At 44.9% G+C, this 16,554-nt stretch overlaps 1 protein-coding gene across 1 annotated transcript in view; it reads right to left on the reverse strand.

Annotated features, from left to right (window-relative positions):
- Nucleotides 1-15,855, reverse strand: part of ASH2L (ASH2 like, histone lysine methyltransferase complex subunit) — a 130,252-nt gene extending 114,397 nt beyond the window's left edge. The window contains exon 1 of the mRNA XM_050801322.1: nucleotides 15,850-15,855. The gene's annotated coding sequence lies outside the window, so the exon portion shown is untranslated. The remainder of the gene's footprint in view (nucleotides 1-15,849) is intronic.
- Nucleotides 15,856-16,554: the final 699 nt, after the last annotated feature.

The raw sequence follows: 16,554 nt of genomic DNA on the forward strand, positions 1-16,554 counted from the left end.
TTTAGACAATAACTTAACTCTTTCAACCAATCACCAATCAGAAAATCTGTGAATCCACCTATGACCTGGAAGGCCGCCCACCACCATTTTTCCTGTTGTCCTGCCTTTCTAGACCAAACCAATGTACATCTTACATATATACATTGATGTCTTATGTCTCCCTAAAGTGTATAAAACCAAGTTGTGGCCCAACCACCATGGGCACATGTTCTCAAGATCTCCTGAGGATTGTGTCATGGGCTGCTGGTCCCTCATACTTGGCTCAGAATAAATCTCTTCAGATATTTTTCAGAGTTTGACTCTTCGTCGAGAGTGCCTCTTCTCAATTTCCTTCCCCAGATATAAATTCAGCCTTTCTTCAGAAAGCTCTGTTTCCATTCCAGATAGATTCATGGTATCCCAGCGTTGGAGCTCAGAAACCAATATGGCACTTTGACATGCTGAACTGAAGAAGCCTCAAGGTCTTTCTGACTTCCTGGGCCCCCTATCTCTCAATCCTCTGTCTCTCCCAAAGCACAGGATGAAGTAGTTCTCTGAAGTTTCCTTATCTCCCTAAAGTTCACATCTGCCAAAGAAGAAAGCAATCACCTCTGGTCCCTTCCGTGCATTCTCATTAATGGAACTTTGACCACAGGATGAAAGACTGAAGTTTGTCAACACACTTGAACAGAATTTTGTCACAAACCATTGTCTGCTCTACAAGGCCAACAGACTTTGTCCTAGGCCATTGTACTGTAAACCAAAAAGTATCTGAGGCAGGTCGCTATCAATTTAGAAGTTTATTTTGCCAAGATTAAGGACATGCCCTGGAGAAAAGAACACAGAATCACAGAAATAGTCTGTGATCTGTGCCTCTCTCCAAAGAAGATTCTGAGGCTTCAGTATTTAAAGGGGAAAAGCAGGCTGGTGGGGATAGAGGGAGGGTGTGGTCATTCACATTGCAAGAGAAAAGGATCAGGTAGGGAATAGTCAGTTATAAATTTGTCTCATGCTCAGTAAACTGTCACTTTATATAAGATAAGGTGAATATAGCACAGCTACTTGTGGGCCTGTTTAACTTTATATCAGTAGATGTCTTAGGAATGAAAGGAAAGGCAGCTTCTTGTATGATTCAATTTTCAGCTTAATTTTTTTCTTTTGGCGTTTTGAGTTGGGGTCCTGAGTTTTAATTTTCTTTTGATATTTCTCCCTCCTTTTCTTTTTAAAATCTTGGCCTGGCGCGGTGGCTCATGTCTGTAATCCTAGCACTTTTGGAGGTCAAGGTGGGTGGATTGCCTGAGCCCAGGAGTTCGAGACCAGCCTGGGCAACATGGTGAAACCCCGTCTCTACTAAAATACAAAAGAAATTAGCTGGGTGTGGGGGCATGAGCCTCTAGTAGCAGCTACTCGAGAGGCTGAGGCAGGAGAATTGTTTGGACCCGGGAGGCAGAGATTGCAGTGAGCTGAGATTACGCCACTGCACTCCAGCCTGGGCGACAGAGCGAGATCTAAAAAACAAACAAACAAACAAGCAAAACTTTCAGAGAAAGCTTTTTTTTTTTTCCCGAGAGAAAATCTCACTCTGTTGCCCAGGCTGGAGTGCAGTAGCACGATCCCTCTGACTGCAACCTCCACCTTCCAGGTTCAAGCGATTCTCCTGCCTCAGACTCCCTAATAGCTGGGATTACAGGTGTGCACCACCACACTCAGCTAATTTTTATATTTTTAGTAGAGTTGGGATTTTGCCATTTTGGCCAGGTTGGTCTCGAACTCCTGACCTCAGGTGATCTGCCTGCCTCGGCCTCTCAGTGTGCTGGGATTACAGGTGTGAGCCACCGAACCAGGCCAAGAGAAAGCTTTTAAGAATAAAATGAGTCTCTGGTTTTGGGTTTGTTTGATCTGTCATGGTTAGGATGGTTTATTCCTAGATAGACAGGTCCCACACTGTTAGAAAAGCCCATTTTCAGTAGTTTGTGAAGTCTCATGTCCCACGAAGAAAAAATAGGGAAAGGAAGAAAGAAGGAAAAAGAGGGGAAAAAGGAAGAAATAGCAAACAAAGAAAAAAGAGAGAGCAATCCTGGAAAACCGATACAGGTCGTATTACTCGGAAGTCCATACATCAGTAGGCAGGTATAAAAGTGGTTTATGGGCTGGGCGCAGTGGCTCATGCCTGTAATTCCACCACTTTGGGAGACCAAGGATTTCTTATCATTTGAGGCCAGGAGTTCAAGACCAGCCTGGCAAATATGGCAAAACCCCATCTCTACTAAAAATACAAAAATTAGCTGGGTGTCGTAGTGTACACCTGTAGTCCCAGCTCCTCAGGAGGTTGAGGAGGGAGAATCACTTTAGCCTGGGAGGTGGAGAATGCAGTGAATGGAGGTCATGCCACTGCATTCCGTCCTGGACAACAAAGGGAAACTCCGTCTCAAAAAATAAAATAAAATAAAATAAAACAAACAAAGGTTTATGTATATAGACAGGTTTCTCTTATTTTCCTCTGAAATTTAAGTTGTCTAGCTTCAGTTCACAGTGCTTTAAGAAAAGCATAGCTTAATTTTTAGGGATTTCAAATCACGATAAATGGAGGGGAAAGAAAAAGAAAGAAGAAAAAAGTTGGCCGGGCGCGGTGGCTCAAGCCTGTAGTCCCAGCACTTTGGGAGGCCGAGACGGGCGGATCACGAGGTCAGGAGATCGAGACCATCCTGGCTAACACGGTGAAACCCCATCTCTACTAAGAAATACAAAAAACTAGCCGGGCGAGGTGGCGGGCGCCTGTAGTCCCAGCTACTCGGGAGGCTGAGGCCGGAGAATGGCGTAAACCCGGGAGGCGGAGCTTGCAGTGAGCTGAGATCCGGCCACTGCACTCCAGCCTGGGCTACAGAGCGAGACTCCGTCTCAAAAAAAAAAAAAAAAGAAAAAAAAAAAAAAAAAGTTGCAAACAGTATTTTGGAGAGTTGTAGCCAGGAAACATTTCAGGATTCAGTTCAAATTGTAGGACATAATAAAATGGAAAAGCATTTGGACAGGGCTAGAATCTAATAACTAGTGTACTATAGTTTATTGTGAAACGTAAGTTTTCTCTCTCCAACTCCTCAATTTTATTAAAGACGAAATCATAGTAGGACCAATTTATTTGTAAAATAAGTTTTAGTCTTATTATAGTTGGCTTGATTATTTGCATAAATGCAACAAGAATAATTATTTGCCATATAAGTGCTCTCTCTATTTATTTTTATTTTTTACACAGTCTGATTCTGTTGCCCAGGTTGGAGTGCAGCGGCACAATCCAGCAAACTTTAACCTCCACCTCCCAGGTTCAAGCGATTCTCCTGCCTCAGCCCCTCAAGTAGCTCAGATTACAGCCATGCACCACCATGCCCAGCTAATTTTTGTATTTTCAGTAGAGTCAGGGTTTCACCATTTGGCCAGGGTGGTCTCGAACTCCTGAGCTCAGGTGATCCACCTGCCTTGGCCTCCCAAAGTGCTGGGATTATAGGTGTGAACTACTGCATCTGGCTAATTTAATATGACTTTAGATTCTAAATTATATTAGTTTATTTACGAGAATTTATTCCATTGAATTTACCTAGCTATTCAATTTTTTATTTTTTATTTTTTATTTTTTTTTATTTTTAGAGGGAGTTTTGCTCTTGTTGCCCAAACTGGAGTATAGTGGCGTGATCTTGGCTCACTGCTACCTCTACTTCCTGGGTGCAAATGATTCTCCTGCCTCAGCCTCCCAAGTAGCTGGGATTACAGGCACCCACTACCATGTCCTGCTAATTTTTTTGTGTTTTTGGTAGAGACCTGGTTCCACTGTGTTGGCCAGGGTAGTCTCGAACTCTTGACCTCAGGAGAGCCGCCCACCTCAGCCTCCCAAAGTGCTGGGATTACAGGCATGACCCACCACTCCCAGCCTAATTAATTTTTTGAAGATGGTTTCCTAGATAGCTTGTGAAAACTGTGATAGTCATCATTTATTTTCCTGTTAAACATTTTTATATCTTATGAATTTCAGATGTTTACCAAAGTAAGAACCTTAAGGTTAAACAAATGTTTGTTTTGTTTTGTTTTATTTTGGCAATAACTCAGGATTTAGCTTTTTCCATTAAGCCCAACTTATTTATTTAAAAATTACACAAACAGTGATAATTCTCTTTTGGGCTACATTTATAGCTTTATAACCCTCATGCCACATTTTGACAACTTATAATATCTAGCAGAGATAAATATAAAACCACTTGACTAATAAATCTAAACAATAGTGTATGTTGACAGTTCTGAAGACATGTCTAATTTTATTTTACAAATACTTTTAAAACCAGGTTATTTATTAAAGATTTGTCACATGAACTTAAAAAGTCAATTAGGCTTAAAGTTTCTATTTTTCTATAAAGTGTTTAATTTAAGTAAATTTTACTTAAATTTTACATGCCTGTAATCTCAGCACTTTGGGAGGCGGAGGTGGGTGTATCACCAGAGGTCAGGAGTTTGAGATCAGCCTGGCCAACATGGTGAAACCCTGTCTCTACTAAAAATACAAAACTACCAGGATGTGATGGTGCATGCCTGTAATCCCAGCTATTTGGGAGGCTGAGGCAGGAGAGAAATACTGGAACCTGGGAGGCGGAGGTTGCAGTGAGCCGAGATTGCACCATTGCACTCCAGCCTGGACAACAGGAGCGAAACTCTGTCTCAAAATGAAAAAAAAAAAAAAGCTACATACCTCCCTCACAATTTGCTTGTGGGCTCCAAGACCTTTACCTGAAAACAGTTCTGTTGACTTTCACCCTGGCGTTGTAAACTGATAGCTTATCTTCCCAGGTGCAGAACAGAAAATCATCCCTCTGCTCACTTGAGACAAGTGCATATCTGCTTGCTTCCTCTGCTCTATTGTTTATGTAAAAACGCAGATTCACTGAGTCAGACTAAATTGTGTTTTCAGTGAAAGACTGGTCAAGGACTCAAAAGAATGCAACCAGGATGGGCATGGTGGCTTACACCTGTAATCCCAGCATTTTGGGAGGCCCGGGTAGGTGGATTGTTTGAGCCCAGGAGCTGGAGACCAGACTGAGCAACATGGCGAAACTACGTTGCTACAAAAAATACAAAAATTAGCTGGGTGTCACCTGTAGCCCCAGTTACCTGGGAGGCTGAGGTCTGAGGATCGCTTGAGCCTAAGAGGTCAGAGCTGCAGTGAGCTGTGATGATGGTGCTACTGCACTCCACTCCAGTCTGGGAGACAAGAGTGAGACCCTGTCTCAAAAAACAAACAGGCTGGGTGTGGTGGCTCATGCCTGTAATCCCAGCACTTTGGGAGGCTGAGGTGGGCGGACCACTTGAGGTCAGGAGTTCGAGACCAGCCTGACCAACATGGTGAAACCCCCATCTCTACTAAAAATACAAAAATTAGCTGTGCATGGTGGTGGGCACCTAAAATCCCAGCTACTCAGGAGGCTGATGCAGGAGAATTGCTTGAACCTGGGAGGCAAGTTTGCAGTGAACCTAGATTGAGGTACTGCACTCCAGCCTGGGCGACAGAGTGAGACTCTGTCTCAAAACAAACAAACAAACAAACCAAAAAATACAACCTTTTGTCTTTTATCTACCTACGACTTAGAAGCTCCTCCTCTCAACTTCCAGTTGTCCTGCCTTTGGGGACCAAACCAATGTATGTCTTACCCATGTTGATTGATGTCTTATGTCTCCCTAAAATATGTAAAACCCAGTTGTACCTCGACCACCTTAGGCACATGTTGACAGGACACCGAGGCTGTTTCACAGGCACTTCCTTAATCTTGGCAAAATAAACTTTCTAAATTGATTGAGACCTGTTTCAGGTATTTTGGGTTCACATTGATAACCTGTTTCATTACTTTAGGCAATTGTCAGCTTGGTAGCCCTAAATTTGCATAGTAAAGGAACAACTCACGTTAAAATCAGATAGTGAAATTTACTTCTCAGAGTACAGAGAGGGAGAAAGAGAATCTGGGTGTGTTAGAGGGAGATTAAAAATGAATACTAAGGCAAACATATAATTATTAAAATCTACCACAAGATTTTATAATTTAGATACTTTTTTTTTTTTTTTTTTTTTTTGAGACAGAGTTTCACCTTGTCGCCCAGGCTGGAGTGCAATGGCATGACCTCGGCTCACTGCAACCTCTGCCTCCTGGGTTCAAGTGATTTTCCTGCCTCACCCTCCTGAGTAGCTAGGATTATAGGCATGTGCTGTCACCACGCCTGGCTAATTTTTTGTATCTTTAGTAGAGATGGGGTTTCACCATGTTGGCTAGGCTGGTCTTGAACTCCTGACCTCATGATCCACCTGCCTTGGCCTCCCAAAGTGCTGATGCTGGAATTATGGGTGTGAGCCACTGCATCTGGCCTTTTTTTTTTTTGATCTGGAGTCTTGCTGTGTCACCTAGGCTGGAGTGAAGTGACGTGATCTTGGCTCATTGCAACCTCCACCTCCCTGGTTCAAGTGATTCTCCTGCCTCAGCCTCCCTAGTAGCTGGGATTACAGGTGTGTGCCAACACGCCCAGTTAATTTTTATATTTTTAGTAGAGACAGGGTTTCACCATGTTAGCCAGGCTGGTCTTGAATTCCTGAACTCAGGTGATCCGTCTGCCTCGGCCTCCCAAATTGTTGAGATTATAGGCATTGAGGCGGGAAATTAAAGAAAGAAAGAAAATAAAATTAAAAGGAGAAAGAAATAAACTTTCCTGTATTAGGCTGACTTGCCCCAGAGGCAACAGTGGGCACAGCGGAGACGCAGGGAAAGTCTTGATAATACTATCTAAGAAGCCAGGACACAAAGGAATGTGCTCTGGAGACTCTCCCAGCACTCCCTCAACAAAGGGAGAAGAGAAACAAATTTTTCTTTGTTTTATGGTATAAGTTTATAGATTCTTGTTCTCTGTAACTAGTAACTTCAAGTATACTGTTTTATCTAAGAAATACAGCGAAGGTCATGAGAAGCCTGAACGGGCCTGAACTACAGCTGTCTGGGCACCATAGTAAAGGTTATGAGGTAAACCAGTGCAAGGCTCTTCAGAGTAAAACCTAGATAACAGACAACTAGGTTGCTTGGCAACAGTCATGTGTAGTCCTGAGTTATGAACCTGTCACAATTTGATTAATTGTTCTGCCTCTGTATCCTTGCTTTCACGCCACTGTAACTGTAAGCCTGCTTCAAGCTAGCCCACCCCTTTTTTTGAAGTGTGTATAAAAGTCAAATGCTGTCTTTGTTCTGGGCCCCGTCTTTGGATATTATGTCCGCTGGGTCATCTGAGTGCACTCAGTAAAGATTTCCTCCTGTATACACCCCAAGATCTCTCTCTGGTCCTCCTGGTCCCGCAACAGCATGAGCCACTGTGCCCCGCCTAGGTAGATAATTTTAAATTTAGTCTCTATTAACCATACCTCTGGGCTCTGGGCAGAGCCCACATTGAATCCTGGGTCTCCAGAAAGAGAGATATGCATGAGAGTAGGTCATTTAATGCTTTTACAGTGCACTTTGTTACAAAGCTATTACATTGTGTTTTAAGTGCTTAAACCACACCTGTTCTTATCTTCAACATGTAAGAGTAGCCCCTGTAGCAATAACTATTTTGGTTAAATAAATAAATAAATAAATAAGTAAATAAATAAAAATAAATTAGGTAATGCGATACAAAAGCCAGCAGATTAAGATCTGAGGGGAACTTGTCTGTTTCCCCTTTGGGGTTTCATAAGGAAAAACAGGGGCTTCTCCCAAAAAGGAGTCTGGCATCTTCTCTGTTTTCTTTCGTTCTTTTTTTTTTTTTTTGAGATGGAATCTCCCTCTGTGGCCCAGGCTGGAGTGCAGTGGCCCGATCTCAGCTCACTGCAAGCTCTGCCTCTCGGGTTTACGCCATTCTCTTGCCTCAGCCTCCCCAGTAGCTGGGACTACAGGCGCCCGTCACCACTCTTGGCTAATTTTTTTTTTTTCTATTTTTAGTAGAGACGGGGCTTCACTGTGTTCGCCAGGATGGTCTCCATCTCCTGACCTCATAATCCGCCTGCCTCGGCCTCCCAAAGTGCTGGGATTACAGGCGTGAGCCACCGTGCCCGGCCCTTCTCTGTTTTCAAGGAATCCCAGGCTGTTAGAAATTATTTAAGGTCCCTCAGGCAGCAGAGGATGGCATGAGGAAGGAGAGAGAGAGAAGTATATGGAGACAACAGAATTCAGCCCACTGAGAAGAAAAAAGTCTTTTTTTCTCAAAAAACAAGATCCTAGGGGAGAAAAAATGCAGGAAGACCTTTTAAATATATATCTAGGCCAGGCTCGGTGGCTCATGCCTATAATCCTAGCCCTTTAGGAGGCTGAGGCAGGAGGATTGCTTGAGCCCAGGAGTTTGAGGCCAGCCTGGGCAACACGGGAAAACCTAGTCTCTACTAAAAATACAAAAATTAGCCAGTTGTGGTGGCGCACACCTGTAATCCTAGCTATTTGGGCAGCTGAGGCACAAGAATCGCTTGAAAAGGGGAAGTTGAAGCTGCAGTGAGCCGAGGTTGTACCACTACACTCCAGCCTAGGCAACGGAGTAAGACCCTGTCTTAAAAAAATTAAAAGTAAAGCTGGGCACAGTGGTTCACACCTGTAATCCCAGAACTTTGGGAGGCCGAGGTGGGTGAATCACCTGAGGTCAGGAGTTCAAGACCAGCCTGGCCAACATGGTGTAAACCCTGTCCCTACTAAAAATACAAAAGTCATCCAGGTGTGGTGGTGCGTGTCTATAATCCCAGCTACTCAGGAGGCTGAGGAGGGAGAATCGCTTGAACCCGGGAGGTGGAGGTTGCAGTGAGCGCAGATCCGGCTACTGCACTCCAGCCTGGGTGACAGAGTGACACTTCCTCTAAATTAAAAAAATATAAATATAATATAAATATAAAATATATATCTCATATATATATATAATGAGAAAAAATATTGGCAGGGAAAGAGGGAGAGTGTGGTCGTCCACATCACAAGAAAAAAGGAGCAGGGAGGGAATAGTCAGTTATGGAGTTGTCTCCTGCTCAGCAAACTGGCACTTTACATAAGATAAGGTGAACATAGAGTAGCTACCTGTGGAGATATCCACATTTTTTTGCCCGATAAGTGAACACCAACCACGAACCTCATTCCTCTGCCTCCTGGGTAGCTGAGATTACGTGCCACCATGCCCCGCTAATTTTTTGCACTTTTAGTAGAGACTCCTCAGAAGAAGGAATTCAGGAGATGCAGAGGGAGATCAAGAAGAATACCTAATGGATGCTGGGCTTAATACCTAGGTGATGGGATGATCTGTGTAGCAAACCACCACGGCACACGCTTACTTATGTAGCAAACCTTCACATCCTGCACATGTACCCCTGAACTTAAAATCAAAGTTGAAAAAAAAAAAAGGCATATAAAGTCATAAAGAAAAAAAAAGGAAGGAATTCGATTGAGGGGCATAAGGCAGAAAAAGAGAGCAAGGCAAGTTTCAGAGCAGGAGTGGAAGTTTATTTAATGCGGCTTTAGAACAGGAAAGAAAGTATGCTTGGGAGAGACTCATGTGGGTGACTTGAAGAACAGGCATGGTGTTTAACCCTGATCCTAGGACTTTATAGGCTGGCCCCTTTCCCACGATTCTTCCCTTGGGGTGGGCTGCCTGCATGCGCAGTGCCTGCCTTACCCTTGGAAGTGAGCATGCGCAGTGTGTTTAGGAAGTTATACACATGTCCATCTGAGGCTTTCTTCCCTTTTCTGGTGGAGTGCCCCAGAAGGTCATACGCCACCGTTTTTTTCTCTTAATGTGTATGTCCAGGAAGTTGCTTTTCCCTGGCATCTGCATTTGATTAACACTTTAGCGTCGCAGGTGTGGGCCATCAGGAAATGGCCTCTCCCTGTTGCTGGCTGCCAATTTATCACTCTAGAGAGGCAATATGATAATTGCCAAACCATCACCTGACATTCCTAGTGGGTAGGGGAGAGAGAACCCTCTCCTGCCCCATTCATGCCTGTCTAACCACCTGTAACAGCTCCATGGGCTCAAGACTTTACATCAAAATCCTAGTGACTCAGAGCAGGTTCTACAATCTTTACCACATCCTAGGATTAATATTCTTTTTCCTTTTGAGATGGAGTTTCACCCTTGTTGCCCAGGCTGGAGTGCAATGACAATCTCGGCTTACTGCAACCTCTGCCTTCTGGGTACAAGTGATTCTCCTTCTCAGCCTCCCAAATAGCTGGGACTACAGGCAACCACCACCACACCTGGCTAATTTTTAGTAGAGACAGGGTTTCACCATGTTGACCAGGCTGGTCTCGAACTCCTGACTTCAGGTGATCCACCCGCCTTGGCCTCCCAAAGTGCTGGGATTACAGGTGTGAGTCACCATGCCTGGCCTTTAATAGTCTTTGAATCATCTCCTTCCCATTGCAATAGGTTGGACAACTACCAACTACTCTAGGAATTTTTCCATCTCCTCCAGTAGAAGACCCATTCCATATGAGCAGGGACTTCATCTTCTGTATCTCCAAAGGGTAGAACAGCTCTTGGCACATAGTACCTGAGAAATAAATGAAACTTTTTGGTTGGGCATCGTGGCTCACGCCTGTAATCCCAGCACTTTGGGAGGCCGAGGTGGGCAGATTGCTTGAGCCCTGGAGTTCAAGACCAGCCTGGGCAATATAATAAGATCCTGTCTCTACAAAAACTACAAAAATTATGTGGGTATGGTGGTACATGCCTGTAGTCCCAGCTACTGGGGAGGCTAAGCCAGGAGGATCACCTGAGTCCAAGAAGGTCGAGGTTGTCATTGTGCCACTGCACTCCAGACTGGATGACAGAGTGAGACCCTGTCTCAAAAAAAAAAAAAAAAAAAAAAAAAAAAAAAAAAAAAAAAGAAGAAGAAGAAGAAGAAGAAAAAGAAAGAAAGAGAGAAAGACAGAAAAGAAACTTTTTAAATTTGAGGAATGCCCCTTTAAATGATCAGGCCCAGAGAGGCATTGAAATCCAACAGCAGCCACATCCCCCTCCACCTTATGAGCTGAGTAATTACCTCTTTGAGCCTCTCACTGTGTGAGCTCTAGACCAGCTGACACCAAGCAACCATAAAATTAACATAAGAGTGCCATATACTGGACACCGTAACTCATCCCTACAGCTCTGCAATGTATAGCCAATCACTAACCAATGTTATTTCTGTGCACAAATAAGAATTCCTGTTAAACAACTCTGTATCAGCCTCACTCCTTCCCTTTTGCCTTTAAAAATCGACTTGTGGCTGGGCACAGTGGCTCACACCTGCAATGCCAGCACTTTGGGAGACTGAGGCAGGAGGATTGCTTGAGCTCAGGAGTTCAAGACAAGTCTGTGCAACATGGCAAGATCCCATCTCTTAAAAAAAAAAAAAATTAGCCAGACACATGCCATGGCGGCACATGCCTGTAATCCCAGCTACTTGGGAGGTTGAAGCCCAAGAGGATCACCTAAGTCCAGGAGACCACAGTGAGCTATATCCCACCATTGCAGTCCAGCCTGAGTGACAGAGTGAGACCCTGTGTCTAATAAAACAAAACAAAAACAACAACTTGTAACAAAAGCTAAACAAAGCACTTTCCCAAAGCAGCTTGGAAGTGTTTCCTGGGCAGCTGTTCTCACTTTGGCTCAAGAAAGCTCTTTTTTTTTTTTTTTTTTTTTTTTTTTTTTGAGACAGTGTCTCGCTCTGTCACCCAGAAACAGAGCCACGTGCAGTGGCTCGATCTCAGCTCACTGCAACCTCCACCTCCCGGGTTCAAGTGATTCTTCTGCCTCAGCCTCCTGAGTAGCTGGGATTACAGGTGCTCACCAGCACGCCTGGCTAATTTTTGTATTTTTAGTAGAGACGGGGTTTTCCCATTTTGGCCAGGTTGGTCTCAAACTCCTGACCTCAAATGATCCGCCCACCTCGGCCTCCCAAAATGCTGGGAATACAGGTGTGAGTCACCATGCCTGGCCAAGAAAACTCTATAAAATTACGTTTTGTGCCTTGTCTTCTTCCTTTAGATCAGCATACCTGCTCAATCAATACCTGTTGTAGGAATTAACTATAACATTGGAATGCACGTAAATATTTTTTTTTTTTTTTTTTTTTTTTTTTTTTTTTTTTTTTTTTTTTGAGGCGGAGTTTCGCTCTGTCTCCCAGGCTGGAGTGCAGTGGCCGGATCTCAGCTCACTGCAAGCTCCGCCTCCCGGGTTTACGCCATTCTCCTGCCTCAGCCTCCCGAGTAGCTGGGACTACAGGCGCCCGCCACCTCGCCCGGCTAGTTTTTTTTGTATTTTTTAGTAGAGACGGGGTTTCACCATGTTAGCCAGGATGGTCTCGATCTCCTGACCTCGTGATCCACCCGTCTCGGCCTCCCAAAGTGCTGGGATTACAGGCTTGAGCCACCGCGCCCGGCCTACGTAAATATTAAATAACTTTACTGTGCTCTTGTGTGCAGTGCATTTGCACATAAACAATTTTCTTTGCTTCATGGTCACCAGCACAGTGGGGTAACAAGATGATATGCAATATCAGCACAGGATGAGACCTCAAGTCTATGGAGTTGGAGAAACAAGAGAAGCCAGATATGCCCTTGGGTCTGCCCAGCCACACATTAATATATGGATCCAGGCTGGGCATGGTGGCTCACACCTGTAATCCCAGCACTTTGGGAGGCTGAGGTGGGCAGATCACCTGAGGTTAGGAGTTTGGGGCCAGCCTGGCCAACATGGTGAACCCTGTCTCTACTAAAAATACAAATATTAATCAGGCGTGGTGGTGCCTGCCTGTAATCCCAGCTGCTTGGGAGGCTGAGGCACGAAAATTGCTTGAATTCAGGAGGTAGAGGTTGCAGTGAGCCAAATCCTGCCACTGCACTCCAGCCTGAGTGACAGAGTGAGACCTGGTCTCAAATATATGTGTGTGTGTGTGTGTGTATCCAACGCGTATCTGACTTTTTTTTTTAAATACAGGGTATTGCTTTGTCACCCAGGCTGGAGTGCAGTAGCACAATCATAGCTCACTGCAAACTTGACTTCTCAGGCTCAAGCGATCCTCCCACCTCAACCTCCTGAGTATCTGGGACTATGGACGCGCACCACAATGCCTGGGTAATTTTTTCTATTTTTTGAAGAGATAAGGTCTCACTATATTGCCCAGGCTGGTCCTGAACTCCTGGGCTCAAGCAATCCTCCTGCCTCAGCCTCCCAAGTAGCTGAGACCACAGTCATGTGCCACCACACGCGGCTAAATTTTTTATTTTTGGTAGAGATGGGGTCTGTGTTTAGCTCATTCTCACATTGCTATAAAGAACTACCAGAGACTGGGTAATGTGTAAAGAAAAGAGGGTGTAGGCCGGGCGTGGTGGCTCATGCCTGTTAACCCAGCACTTTGGGAGGCCAAGGCGGGTGAATCACGAGGTCAGGAGGTCGAGAACAGCATGGCCAAAATGGTGAAACCCCGTCTCTACTAAAAATACAAAAAAAAAATTAGCTGGGGGTGATGGCGCGTGCCTGTAATCCCAGCTACTTGGGAGGCTGAGGCAGGAGAATTGCTTGAACCCGGGAGGCAGAGGTTGCAGTGAGCCGAGATTGTGCCACTGCACTCCAGCCTGGGCAACAAGAATGCAAGACTCAGTCTCAAAAAAAAAAAAAAAAAAAAAAAAAAAGAAAAGAAAAGAAAAAAAAGAAAAAGAAAAGAAAAAGTAAAGAGAGTTCAACTGGCTCATGGTTCTGCAGGCTGTACAGCAAGCATGGCTGAGGAGGCCTCAGGAAACTTACAATCATGATGGAAGGCAAAGGGGAAACAGGCATGTCCTAAATGGCTGGTGCACGAGGAAGAGAGAGCAGCGTTGGGGCGGTGCAACACACTTTTAAACAACTAGATCTCGTGAGAACTCTATCAGGATACAGCACTCGGGGGGATGCTGCTAAACCATTAGAAAGCACCCTCATGATCCAATCACCTCCCACAAGGCTCCACCTCCAACAGTGGGAATTACAATTCAATATGAGATTTGCGTGGGGACACAGAGCCAAACCATATCAGGGTCTCCCTATATTGCCCAGGCTGACCTTGAGCTCCTGGGCTCAAGTGAGGCTCAAGTTTGAGGCCAGCCTTGGCCTCCCAAAGTACTGGGGTTATGGGCATGAGCCACCACACCTGGCCTTGTTTGTAAAATAAAACACAAAAAGCCTGAGTCTTGTCAGAGGCCTGTGAACCACAGCAACTCCATCTTGAATAGGGGCTGGGTAAAATGAGACTGAGACTTACTGGGCTGTGTTCCCAGATGGTTAAAGTATTCTAAGTCACAGGATGAAATAGGAGGTCGGCACAAAATACAGGTCATGAAGACCTTGCAGATAAAACAGCTTGTAGTAAAGAAGCTGGCCAAAACCCACCAAAACCAAGATGATGACAAGAGTGACCTCTGGTCGTCCTTACTGCTACACTCCCACCAGTGCCATGACAGTTTACAAATGCCATGGCAATGTCAGGAAGTTACCATATATGGTCTAAAAAGGGGAGGCATGAATAATCCACCCCCTTGTTTAGCATATTATCAAGAAATAACCATAAAATGGGCAACCAGCAGCCCTCGGAGCCACTCTGTCTATGGAGCAGCCATTCTTTTTTTTTTTTTTTGAGACAGAGTCTTGCTCTGTTGCCCAGCTAGGAGTGCAGTGGTGCAATCTCGGTTCACTGCAGCCTCTACCTCCCAGGTTCAAGCTATTCTCCTGCCTCAGCCTTTCAAGTAGCTGGGATTACAGGTGCCCACCACCACACCAGGCTGATTTTTATATTTTTAGTAGAGATGGATTTTCATCCTGTTGGTCAGGTTGGTCTCGAATTCCTGACCTCAAGTGATCTGCCCACCTTGGCCTCCCAAACTGCTGGGATTACAGGTGTGACTCACCATGCCTGGGCTGTGTCAGGCCTCTGAGCACAAGCTAAGTCATCATATCCCCTGTGACCTGCACATATACATCCAGATGGCCTGAAGCAATTGAAGAACCACAGAAGAAGTGAAAATAGTCAGTTCCTGCCTTAACTGATGACATTGCACCATTGTGATTTGTTCCTGCCCCACCCTAACTGATCAATTGACATTGTGACATTCATTCTCCTGGACAATGAGTCTCAAGACCTCCCCACCCTGCACCTTGTGACCCTTGCTCCTTTAACTATATTTTTTATAGAGATAAACCACCTTTAACTATAATTTTCCACCTTTAACTATAATTTTCAACTACCTACACAAATCCTATAAAACTGCCCCACCCCTATCTCCCTTTGCTGACTCCTTTCTCTGACTCAGCCCACTTGCACCCAAGTGAATAAACAGACTTGTTGCTCACACAAAGCTTGTTGGTGGTCTCTCTTCACATGGACTCACGTGACATTTGGTGCCAAAGACTCGGGACAGGGGAACTCCTTTGGGAGACCAGTCCCCTGTCCTCACCCTCACTCCATGAGAAGATCCACCTATAACCTCAGGTCCTCAGACCAGCCCAAGGAATATCTCACCAATTTTAAATTGGGTAAGTGGCCTCTTTTTATTCTCTTCAACCTCTCTTGCTATCCCTCTACCCTTCAATCTCTCCCTTCCTTAATTTCAGTTCCTTTCCCTTTTTGGTAGAGACAGAGGAGATATGTTTTTTCCGTGAACTCAAAACTGTGGCGCTGGTCACAGACTTGGGAAGATAGTCTTGCCTTTGTGTGTAGTCACTGTGGGTACGCCTGCCTAATTATCCTCCCATATTTCAGAGGTGTCTGATCACCGCAGGGATGCCTGCCTTGATCCTTCACCTTGGTGGAAAGCACCACCTCCCCTGGGTGGCAAGTACCACCGCCCCCCCTGCCGTGTCTCTACCCTCTCTCTTTTCTCTAAACTTACCTTTTTACTATGGGCAACCTTCCACCCTCCATTCCTCCTTCTCCCTTAGACTGTGTTCTAAAAAACTTAAAACCTCTTCAACTCTCGCTGGACCTAAAACCTAAGCATCTTATTTTCTTCTGCAACACCGCTTGGCCCCAACACAAACTCGACAATGGTTCTAAATGGCCAGAAAACAGCACTTTCAATTTCTCTGTCCTACAAGATCTAGATAATTTTTGTCAAAAAATGGGCAAATGGTCTGTGGTGCTTACGCCCAGGCATTCTTTTACACATTGGTCCCTCCCTAGTCTCTGCTCCTAAGGCGACTCATCTCGAATCTTTCTTCTTTCTCTCCTGTCTGTTCCTTCAGTCTCCACCCTAAGCTCGGAGTCCTTTGAATCGTCCTTTTCTACAAACCCATCTGACCTCTCCCCTCCTCCCCAGGCTGAGCCAGGTCCCAATTCTTTCTCAGCCTTCACTCCCCCACCCTATATTCCTTCTATAACCTCCCCTCCTCACACGGTGTCTGGCTTACAGTTTGGTTCCGTGACTAGCCCTCCCCCACCTGCCCAACAATTTCCTCTTAGAGAAGTGGCTGGAGCTGAAGGCATAGTCAAGGTTAATGTTCCCTTTTCTTTAGCTGACCTTTCCCAAATCAGTTAGCATTTAGGCTCCT

Source organism: Macaca thibetana, chromosome 8 (assembly GCF_024542745.1).
Source record: "Macaca thibetana thibetana isolate TM-01 chromosome 8, ASM2454274v1, whole genome shotgun sequence".
Lineage (NCBI taxonomy): Eukaryota > Metazoa > Chordata > Mammalia > Primates > Cercopithecidae > Macaca > Macaca thibetana.